At 44.4% G+C, this 12417-nt stretch overlaps 1 protein-coding gene across 5 annotated transcripts in view; it reads left to right on the top strand.

Moving 5' to 3' along the window:
- Positions 1-12417, top strand: part of LOC119458265 (uncharacterized) — a 112333-nt gene that overhangs the window by 21292 nt on the left and 78624 nt on the right. The window contains exon 1 of one of the 5 annotated variants that reach the window (XM_049670958.1): positions 1647-1748. The exons of 2 other annotated variants lie outside the window; for them this stretch is intronic. The gene's annotated coding sequence lies outside the window, so the exon portion shown is untranslated. Of the gene's footprint in view, positions 1-1646; positions 1749-8733; positions 9075-12417 lie in introns of those variants that run through there. 2 more of the 5 variants (XM_037720095.2, XM_049670957.1) reach the window with 2 other exon arrangements.

Here is a 12417-nt window from a genome sequence, read left to right on the forward strand (position 1 = left end):
CTGCTGCAAGAGCTGCTATTGCAAGAACTATTCTGTTGTTTTATTTTATTGTCAAAACAGAACTGAAAATGGAATTTTGTTTGCAGTAAAGACATACACAATTTCATTGTTAATACTGAATTGCAGTGTGAGACGTTCTTGCGACAGATGTAGCCGTTTAAAACTCCACTCCAGATTCGTATCAGAAAATGTCACACCGTTATCTTCAGAAGAGTGTTATGACATTTTTGAAGGAATCAAAGTGAAGCAGCAGCTCTTAAAGCGAAGAAATGAGGGATTGAACACAAAGTGTTCGCAACGACCACTACCCGGATATAGGCGTGGATGCTACGGGAAAGCGCTGCCTTTAGCGAACAATTTCTACTACGAATTCTTATATAAAAGATGCCCGAAGAATATAAGGCTCTATACACTGAGAGCCCCACATCCAATATGAACGATATTCTTTATCACAGCCAGAAAGCCCGTTCCAAGTTGCGAGCAAATTGTTGGTCACCATAAACATTTGGAGGTATTTGTACATTCTGAAAAAAATCTATAAACCATTGTGTCTATTAGAATATTCCTGCTGTTTTACAAACTACGAGTACGGCGCATTCAGCTGGTTGAAACAGCTCACCCGGAAAAACAATAAAAGAGTTTCTCCAAAGCTGCTACCTTAATAAACAGTCATACACTCAAACACCGAATAATAGGCATCCACAACGGGTTTTTATCGCGATGATATTTATATGGACGCTCGAGGCGCATTTGTGCCGTCGCCGTTGTCGTGCTGTCGTGCTATCGAGGACGCGTGCGTGGCCCGCGCGTGGAGGATTAGATGCATAGAGGAAGAAAAACCTGAGAGGGAGCGTCACGTGACAATATTGAAGCCGAGTTAAAAATCAAGCGGTAGCTTCTAGTCGCCTACCTTCAAACGCCAAGAGTTTGCGCGTCACATGTCATGCAAGCAAACATTCGGAATGTATGGCTCAGAGATCTGGCAGCGCACCTGGCTTGCCACGAACGCGTAACTTCTCGGAGGTCATGTCCAGCTAATACAACCGCTCTGGTTAAGCCTAATGAGCCAAGAAACCAAACATGCATCGCAAATACAGCGCATAGGCTTGTCACTACTATTGTTGTGTCGAAGCAATGTAAAGTAAATACAAGCATCTGTTGCAAGCAATGGGACGAAAGAGTGCAAGATGACTTGATCCGGGCGCTGTCGCCTAGCAAAAGCATTATGAAAAGTTAACACAAACCAAACATTTCCTTGAGTGATCCGGAAACCTTGTGGGCTTATTCGTTCCGGAGAGCCACCGCGCACGTGGAATCCCCGGGGAGAAAGGCGGCCGGGTGAAACAAACCTCAGTGAAATAAACCAAAAACTACCGGAAACCCTAAAATTTCTGCTGTGCATGGTGACACACATTTATAACACAATATATAAGTTACTGCCACATAACCTAGCTTGCTTTTCACTTTCGATTGTTTATTCTCGAAAGGGCAGCCGCGGAAACGTATTTTTGCAGTAGAGTAGAATTTTCGCAGCATCAGACAAATACTCTGGTGATTTTAGTACTGATTACAATTCTGTCAGATGGAGGCCTCTGCTATTTTCTTTCAGTAATCGAGTACCTTTGAATCCTGGCAATTTGCAAGTTAGCAACGAACATCACGCGTATGCAAAGCTGAAATTTTATCGAGACCAGCGAGAAATAATTTTCCACGAAAGGGGTTGCAGCAAGTACACGAATCCAAGCAAGGTACTTTTTCATGCGTTGCGCACTTGTCGGTCAAAATTCTTATCATTTTGGGTATTGTGTGTGATGTTAGCGGGTTTGCCTTTGAATACTTATGTTCTTTGTATTTCTGATACGTACTTTGCTTCTCTTTCAAGCACAATCTTAAGGAGGGCGTGATAAAGGTAAAGCACGGTGGAAGAAGATAGGTGATCCGACGGCGGTGCGAGGCGCGGCCATTTAGTGTGACTCTACGAACGCCGCTGCCGCAAGGGGCAGCACCTGTTCTGGGGGCCACTTTTTCGCTCGCTTTGCTGGCGCTTTTATGGGCACGCGTGGCAGAGGTGCTCTATTTCGATGCATATATGTCGTTAGCCTGCTTAAAACGACTCTATTTGGTTGGAGGAACGTCCCTTTATATTTCTGCCGACATTCCGATTGACTCCGATGCGGCGAGCAGCGGCAAGCGCAGCGCGCCGTCTGCTCGAGCAGATGACGCGTCTCTCTCGTGTTGGAAATAACGGTATTTTGACAGTAAGTGGCATGAAACCTTCTACCTGCTCAGGATTTGGCGTCTGAATAACGAAAATTTGCACATGTTTAGGTATGGGTGTTTCAATGCTGACGGAGGTCATAAATTATTCACTCTTGTGCCGCTGCTGTAAGGCCTCCTGAACACGTGCTGCCCCTAGCGGCGGTGCTCACTTCCGGTCACACGAAGTGGCCGCTCTCTCGCCCCAGCGCGCCGTCGCGCACCTATCTTCTTACACCGTGATGTAAAGCTACCTAGTGCAAGCATGAAAGAAAGCTCGGCTGTGACCGCAGGGTCACCATCTTTACTCCGGCTGCGCCGCCAAGGCCTGCAACGTTTCCCTTTTATTTAAAGATGCTTGACGAGCACCTTGAGGGTGGATTATCTTTCACGCTTGTCAGCTGAGCTGTTGATACTTAAAGCTATAAGTACTTATTTCTATTTAGTGGTCGGAATGTTCAGTTTGAAATATGTGTGAAGTTTTGCCTAACTTTTTTTGCAATTCTGAGTTAACAGAAAAAGCTCAGCTTTTGTGTGCAACATAGTGCACAGTAAGTAGCACAGTGTATGCAAATGAAACATGAAGATCAAACTGCATTTGACAAAATGGAGTGAAATTACGGGTTATTTAACTTTTCGTGTTGGGCCAGTTATTTCACCATAAGGTAGCACAACTTTACGGAATAGTATAGCTTATCACGCGTTAGTACCCATCACTGTGATGAACTCGTTGCTGCTTGAGACTGCTTATCTGTGAATCTCTAGTTACATAAAATGAGTATACTAGGCTGGTGCATAGTATGCTTTCACGTTTCTTGTGATAGCATTGCCCTACGACGTTTCTTGTGCACTTTAAGTAATGAAATAAATCACTGGTCAAGACTGAAAGAACAACAGATGAACCTTTAGTAGCTAGGCAAGAACATTAGTAACCCTTCATAGCGAAAAAAGATAGTGAAAACTACTGACAACATTGTATGTGAATTAACGCATTACCCAAGAAAGAAAAATGATGTATTCAAGAATACCTATAGAAACACTCTGAATTTCACGGTTTACTGTACGTGACGCCTAAGTTACGGTGCGTAAGTGTCATGTACAATAAACAGTGAACTTTTGTTTCATTACTACCGCCCTCTTCTGTAGGAACATGCTGAGGAATTAAATGCAAAACCATAACATTTGCCAACGCGTGTATCCATCACACCCATTTTCTGTCTGCCAGCACTTGCTGCATGGCACTACGCAGATTATTATTCACAGTTTAGACTTTCGACACCACAGGCATTCAGTAGAGGTGGAACTGATGATGCACGTTGGCAAGTGGAAGTGCAGAAGCATGCAGAAGAAACAACAAATGTAGGTAGTGCTGTCTTTCAACCAAATCTTGATTCGTATCACATGCGCACACAAAAAGCTCTAACATGCAGAAACTAGATGAAGTCCGACAACCAAATTTTAAGTAGCCACATTTTTAAACAAGCATTTACGTATAACTAGACTTTTATTATATGAAGACGTTACGGTACCCACACCATCATGGTGATGTACTGGCTAACAGTTATAAATTCATAAATGGTTGCTAAATGAGACTCAACAAACCATTTTGCATTCTCACTTGTTTACGTATCACCATTATTCTCTTTCTTTTAACAGCAAATGCGTCGTGATTAGATGGGAAACTGCCCCAACACAGGGCTCTTTAAGCGATGTTCCAGAATCTGGGGTGGGATGAACAATACCTATTGCAGGAAATTACCTTGGCAGGTGCTTAAATAGAAAGGTACAGTTGTGTAAAACAAGCCAGTTGAATAGTTAGTGAGGCCACAAAAAAATGCGCACTAGGGGGTTTTCTACTGAACCTTCAGAAATGCTAAACCAGGGCGACAGACGTGACCGAAAGGAAAGTGTAAGACACACAGCGCTTGTATGTGCCTTACGTGTTTTCTTTATTATTCTACTCCTGTCGTGATATTTTGCCATTGCTAATATTGAACCAACTTGTACAAGCTTCTATCATGGTCAAATCTATTACAGTTGAGCCACATGTTCAACGAGTATTTAATACTATCTGCAGGGGTCAGTCGATCAGCTAGCCACAGAATTAGGACAGAATCATGTGTGATCATTAACATTAGTTTTATTAAACATGGTTTTTACATGCACTCAAGAAGAGCTACGGATCCTACAACATTTAGCTTCATAGTATGCATTGTCGAATTTAGCATGAATGGCATTGAAAAGATATCACATTAAGCTGTAATTCTTAAGCGGCATCCGATTAAGCTGCATCCCCAAAAAGTGTCGGAATTTACTTCACGATTTCAGCTTGTGATTCATTCCAAAGAATGTGTTACCGGCTCGCCACATGCTGTAATGAAAGCTACGAAGTTCCAGGTGGAATGAGCACCGCAAACTTGCTGCTGCTTTTATGCTGCCATTAAATGAGGTGATGGTATAAATATTGTGTCTTTAGCACCATTCGAGACCTATGGGTCACCTGGCCAGATAAGAGACGAATCTCGCTAAAAGCGAACGTGGCACAAACCGCCAAATAAACGCTATCAGCGCGCGATACGTCTGGGCGAGGTCGCGGCAGCCAACTGCGAGGCGCCCGCCATGTCGCCCGCTGTCAAGAAAAAAGAAAAAAAGTTGTTTCCGCTTCCTCTGCGAGTCACACCGTCTGTCCATTTCCGCGATAAGTTCAATGTGCTTCCGCTGCTTACTTTCGTACCACTGTGGAAGGCACAGTTTCCCTTCTCAAAGCTCGTTCCTTATTCGATGAGGCGGCGTCAGTGGAGGTTGGCTTGTCGAGGCTAGCTGCTCGACGTCATGCTCCCTCCTAGTTTTGGTCTTTCCTCCAAGATTATAAGGCATCCAGAAACACAAAGGGCGTTAATATAACACCATAAGCGACGAAACCAGGCGGAGGCACCGTCATGCTCCGCTCTACAAAAGCCACGGCAATGTTTTGGCTACCACTGATACCATGAGCGTTGCGCGCACCCATATTAGCGTTCCTGCTGAGGAGCCATGTGCAGTAAACATCAAGCCAAATTTGCACAATCCTTCTTTTGGATGATGAGCAATGCCGATGGTTTCTTTTTCCTCTTTTGGCGTCATCTTGTGCAACATCCTACAGGTTTTCCCGCTCAAGTTATTCCAAGCGCCAGCTATTTAGTCTAAGCTCCAGTAAATTTAATCCATGCGCCACACATTTAATCCCAGAGCCAAATATTTCATGTATGCGCCACGTATTTTAATCCTCACGCCAATGAAATTAATCCAAAGTAAAGATCAACTTGCAGGGGTGTTATAGGAAGTTGAAAATAAACTATGAAATGTAATTCTGCGTATACCAAACATAACTGAAGATAGTTCTTGAAGAGCGTTGTCATGTGATAACAAAAATGCCTTTTCCGTGCAATAAATCATTGAAATAACGTACTGGTAGGTGCATTATATTAATGCCATAAGCAGGGAAGGCTTTGCTGACATGCATTGAAATAAACGGGCATCCAGCAACGAACCCTTGATTTATAAAGCTGATAAGAACAGGCGGCAAAACACGTCACGTGACATCTCATAAATTCGTTTTCTACAAGCCCTGCTGACATAGATATCAAATGAACGAGCTTCGAACAAGCTCTGTGGTCATAGCCACTTAGGCCAGCTCAGATCGTGTGTAAGAGGGTGTCACGCGACCTCACGTAACATTCGCCAACCCATTGCTGATTCCCAACCATATTGACCTGGCCGATATCAATCGATCGTGCTTTGAAGGAGCTCTTGAGAGTACCCACGAAGGGGACGTCAGTCCACGTGGTAAAGAATGTCACGTGATCTAGCGTAACATTCGGAAGTCAACAGGTGATTCACATAGACATTGACATGGATATCAAACGAACGGGAATCGAAGAAGCAATGCGATGGCGCGCACGCAGCGTACTTCGCACCACGTGAAAAGAGTCACGTGACATCACGTAACTTTCCCCAGGCTCATGGGTCACTCCGCACCATATTGACATGGATATCAAACGAACGGGTTTCGAAGAAGCTCTGCGATAGTACACACGTAATGAACATCAAACAAGATGGGAAAGGCTGTCACGTGACCTCACGTATCTTTCGCTATCCCATGCATGATTCCGAATCATATTGACATGAATATAAAACGATCGAGCTTCGAAGAAGCTCTGCGATGGCGCGCACGCCGCGTACTTCGCACCACGTGATAAGAGTCACGTGACATCACGTAACTTTCGCCAGGCTCATGGGTCACTCCGAACCATATTGACATGGATATCAAACGAACGGGCTTCGAAGAAGCTCTGCGATCGTACACACGTCGCGTACTTCAAACCACATGAAAAAGAGTCACGTGACATCACATAACTTTCTTCAGGTTCTCATGGGTCATTCCCAACCATACTGACATGTGCATCAAACGAACGGGAATCGCAAAAGCTATGCGATAGTAAACACGTAAAGAATGTCAAACCAGGTGGGAAAGGCTGTCACGTGACCTCACGTATCTTTCGCTGGTCCATGCATGATTCCGAACCATATTGGCTTGCATATCAAACAAACGGGCTTCGAAGAAGCTCTGCGATGGTGCGCACGTCGAATACTTTGCACCACGTGAAAAGAGTCACGTGACATCACGTAACTTTCGCCAGGCTCATGGGTCACTCCGAACCATATTGACATGGATATCAAACGAACGGGCTTCGAAGAAGCTCTGCGATCGTACACACGTCGCGTACTTCAAACCACATGAAAAAGAGTCACGTGACATCACATAACTTTCTTCAGGTTCTCATGGGTCATTCCCAACCATACTGACATGTGCATCAAACGAACGGGAATCACAAAACCTATGCGATAGTACACACGTAAAGAATGTTAAACCAGGTGGGAAAGGCTGTCACGTGACCTCACGTATCTTTCGCTGGTTCATGCATGATTCCGAACCATATTGGCTTGCATATCAAACAAACGGGCTTCGAAGAAGCTCTGCGCTTGTGCGCACGTCGAATACTTCAAACACCGTGAAAAAGAGTCACGTGATCTCACGTAACTTTTGCCAGGCTCTCATGGGTCATTCCATTCCTGATGGGTCCTGTACAGGAATTTTAGGTGCTGTTGTCTCCGCCATCTATGTAACTTCTATACAATGCACTAATGTAGAGCGAGAAGAAAAGAATTAAGAAATAAAAATATTTCAAAGAAATGTTTTTTTTTCATCGTTTTTAATAGCATGCGTATTTACGCGGTTGTAGCATGATAGCGATCTTTTGGTCAGAAATAAAACTGCTCAACTGCAGCAGCGGTTTACGACATAATAAGCCGGGAGTACCCTTTCAAAGTTGCTAACTTTCCGAGTCTTGAAGTACTAGTTTTATAGCGTGAGCATTCTTTTGGCGAGTTCCCTAGCCACGTATCTCCAGAAAATACGTAATTTGCGAAGTCAAGAGATTTAATCATTATAATAGTGTAAATTGCGATCAGTTGTTCCTTCATAACAGATAAGGAACAATTTGAACAAAAAAGAAAAAGAAAGTACGCGAAAAGTACTTTTTTTCCAAGTTCAGTCAGTGTGCAGTAATTACGCACAAATCAGCACAGCATTCCGAGTAACGAGATCAACAATTCGATAGCATCGTTAACGTGTGAAGAGAAACTACCGAAACCAGAATTCGCACGTCTTTCAGTCTTCCTGTGCGTGTGCGAGGAAACTTAAAACATCATGTCATGCTTTACCGATTGAGTTCTTCTGTGAGTACCGCTTCCTTTCAATGTAAATTCCTTGCGCAGTGATATCCATGTCAATCGGTTCAGCAGTCAGTCACGTTCGATGCAGAGTTACGTGAAGTCATGTGACACGTTTTTCTTTTAGGTTTCTGCCGTTTTACGTGGAAACCGTCACAGTGGCTGCTCGATTCCCGTTCGTTTAATATTGTTGCGTCCAAGCACGTGAAAGGGACGCGGAGATCAAGAAAAGAAGGGTAGAAGGGAACGAAGACTGTGCAGCGGCTATTCCTGCTTTTCGTAGCCTGCTGTTTCTCATCTCGTGCGTAGAGTACGCACCAGTGATGCCGGGCGTGTGACGGCACATCTCTTCTCGATGGAGCAACTCTTCGCGAACGATCTGCCGTACTGTTGATGGAAGGTCAACACACAAGCTCGCGTCTACGCTTGCCACCGTTGTGACATTCGCCAAGCGACCGAACTTCGGTATTATCCATCTCATATTCAGCGTCTCAAATGTCCTGCGGTGGCGAATGACGTCAGACACGGAATTCAAGCTTTCTTTGCCCATCAAAACATTATAGACGTCTTCGGTTACTCCTTTCAATAAATGTCCAGCTTTTCATCTTCGGACATTTGAGAGATGACCATTTTACACAGTTTCAGCACTTCTCCAATATAAGTCGTAAAGGTATCGCCGGGACCCTGAGCCCTTTGCGAAAGTGTCGGTTCAGCGTGTTTCTTTTTTGCACTGGAGTCTCCAAAACATGCTCTGAGATCCTGGACTAAAAGCTCCCCTGAAGTGAGCATGTCTTCGTGATTCTCATACCAGACGAGCGCTGTGTCGGCAAGGAAAAACATAACATTACAGAATTGTGCGGCCCAGTTCCAACCGTTAGAACGGCTCCCCCTTCGGTAGTTCGTGAGCCATTCGTCGACATCTTCTCCGGCTTTTCCTCCGAAAGTGAGTGGCACCCGGTAGTACCACCACGGAAAAGCCGGTGCTGGCCTTGGAGCCGCGTCAGAGCCTTCGGAAACCTGGTGGCAGGCGCCTTCAGGCATGTCAGGTGATAACGGTGGAAGTCCGGCAAGCCGACGGCATCGGCGAAGTTGTAGCAGCGTAGGCTCCGTGTTTATGAGGAGTTACCCAGCACTTCCGCCAATTTGTTACGAGCACTGGGAAAAGGGGTTTATTTAGGCGTGCAACACCAGGCTACGAACAGCAGGAATGGCCGCTGCACAGTTGTCGTTGTCCTCTTCCTTTTTCTTGATCCCCACGTTCCTTTTACGCGCTTGGACGCAACAATGTGCATTTTAGTATGTTCGTGAATCACCCACTGACTGTTGAAATTTTTGAAGTCACTTGACACTGCTTTTTACGTGGTATGACGGGCTTTTTGTGGGCACAAGCGCAAAGCTTTATTAAAGCCCATTAGTTTGATATCTATGTTAGTATGGCTGAGAATGACCCACGAGATCCTGGCGAAAGTTACGTGCTGTCACGTGTCTCTTTTTGACGTGGTTTGAAGTGCAGGAGTGGTGGCGTGGAGCAGAGGTAGAATACCCGGCTTCAAATCTGAAGGTCGTAAGTTCGAATCCTACTCCAGCCAACCACATTTTCAGGCATGGACTGGTGCCTGACACCAGCAAGAAAAAAAATATATTGCTGAGAGCTAGTGGGGCTATACTAGTTCAGGTGCAACCAAACTAGGAAGGTCCACTAAGCTTCATCAAAGTCACTCCCTCACCAGAACAGGAATTGGCCTCCCTGGTGCAGTATTCGGCCACTACATCCCTCATGACTCCGACAATTAACCCATGGCCCTCAGTCCCCAGTGGCTGTGGAGCACCTGACCAAGGCCGCGGTCAGACCTGCTACGTGGCAGAGGGTGCTAAGAATCTCTGGTTCCGGACAGGCCGCCAATGGAAACTGAACCTGGCAACGTTCAACACGCGCACCCTCACGAGTGAGGCTAGCTTAGCAGGACCATTTAAAGAATTATCAGGCATTGCCTGGGATATTATTGGCCTTAGTGAGGTTAGAAGAACTGGTGAGGCTTGCACAGTGCTGACCAACGGCCACGTCCTCTGCTGCAGAGGTCTTCCAGATAAGAGAGAATCCGGGGTAGGATTTCTAGTCCATAACAATATAGCAGGCAACATTGATGAATTCTGCAGCATTAATGAGAGGGTAGCAGTCGTCGTAATAAACCTGAATACAAGGCACAAAATGAAGGTAGTACAAGCCTACGCCCCAACCTCTAGCCACGATGATGAATAAATAGAACAGTTTTATGAAGATGTTGAATTAGCAATAAGAAAGGTACAAACTCAGTATATTGTAGTCGTGGGCGAAATTGGGAAAAAAGCAGGATGGTGAGCAAGCAATTGGCAACTACGGCATCGATTCTAGGAATGCAAGAGGAGAGATGTTAGTAGAATTCGCGGAAAGGAATAGGCTCTGAATAATGAATACCTTCTACAGGAAGCGCAGCAACAGGAAGTGGACCTGGAAAAGCCCTAATGGAGAAACAAGGAATGAAATAGATTTCATACTCTGTGCCGATCCAAGCATAGTGCAGGATGTAGAAGTGTTAGGCAAGGTAAAGTGCAGTGACCATAGGTTAGTGAGGTCTAGGATTTCTCTCAATTTAAAGAGAGAAAGAGTGAAATTAGTCGACCGGAAACAGGCAGTAAGGGTAAAACCAGACCAATTCAGGCTGGTGCTCGCAAACAAATATGCAGCTCTAGAAAAGGAAGATAACGACAACATAGAGGTAATGAATCAAACTGTAACTAGGTTGATCACAGAAGCAGCAATTGAAGTGGGAGGTAAGGCACCAAGGCAACCAGTAGGTAAGCTCTCCCAAGAAACAAAGGCCCTAATAAAGAAACAACAGTACATGAAAATGTCCAACTCAAGAGATCAGATAGAATTCGCTGAACTGTCAAAACTGATCAACAAGAATAAAGTAAAGAATATTCGAAATTATAACGTGGGAAAGATCGAGGAAGCCGTAAAATATGGAAGCAGCATTAAATCAGTAAGAAGAAAGCTTGGCATAGGACAAGGCAAGATGTATGCACTGAAAGATAAGCATGGAAATATTATCAGCAATTTCGATGGCATAGTAAAAGCAGCGGAAGAATTCTATACTGAACTGTACAGTTCCCAGAGCAGCCAAGCTACTTTAATTCGAAGTAGTGAAGAACAGCATATACAGAGGCTCCTTCTATAACTAGCGATGAAATTAGAAGAGCCTTGAAAGACATGACCAGGGGAAAAGCTGCTGGAGAAGATGGAATAACAGTAGATTTAATCAAAGATGGAAGAGATATCATGCTTGAAAAGCTTGCGGACCTTTATACACAATGCCTCACAACTTCAAGTGTACCAGAGAGCTGGAAGAACGCCAACATTATACTAATCCATAAGAAGGGAGACGCTAAATAATTGAAGAATTATAGACCCATTAGCTTGCTTTCAGTATTGTATAAAATATTCCCCAAGATAATTTCCAATAAAATCAGGGCAACACTTGACTTCAGCCAACCAAGAGAACAGGTTGGATTAAGGAAGGGATATTCTACGATGGATCATATCCATGTCATCAATCAAGTAATCGAGAAATCTGCGGAGTACAATCAACCTCTCTATATGGCTTTCATAGATTATGAAAAGCATTTGATTCAGTAGAGATACCAGCAGTCATAGATGCATTGCGTAATCAAGGAGTACAGGAGGCATACGTGAATATCTTAGCAAACATCGACAAGGATTCCACAGCTACCTTGATTCTCCACAAGAAAAGTAGAAAGTTACCTATCAAGAAAGGGGTCAGGCAAGGAGACACAATTTCTCCAATGCTATTCACTGCATGCTTAGAAGTATTCAAGCTCTTAGACTGCGAAGGCTTAGGAGTGAGGATCAACGGCGAATATCTCAGCAACCTTCGGTTTGCAGATGACATTGCCCTATTCAGCAACAATGGAGACGAATTACAGCAAATGATTGAGGACCTAAATCGAGAAAGTGTAAGAATTGGGTTGAAGATCGATATGCAGAAGACAAAGATAATGTTCAATAGCCTGGCAAGGGAACAAGAATTCAGGATCGCCAATCAGCCTCTAGAGCCTGTAAAGGAGTACGTTTATGTAGGTCAATTACTCACAGGGGACCCTGATCACGAGAAAGAAATTTACAGAAGAATAAAATTGGGTTGGAGTCCATACGGCAGGCATTGCCAAATTCTGACTGGGAGCTTACCACTGTCGCTGAAAAGAAAAGTGTACAATCATTGCATTCTACCGGTGCTAACATATGGGGCAGAAACTTGGAGGTTAGCAAAGAAGCTCGAGAACAAGTTAAAGACAGCACAAAGAGCGATGGAACGAAAAATCTTAGGACTA

Source organism: Dermacentor silvarum, chromosome 7, assembly GCF_013339745.2.
Source record: "Dermacentor silvarum isolate Dsil-2018 chromosome 7, BIME_Dsil_1.4, whole genome shotgun sequence".
NCBI classification, from domain to species: Eukaryota; Metazoa; Arthropoda; class Arachnida; order Ixodida; family Ixodidae; genus Dermacentor; species Dermacentor silvarum.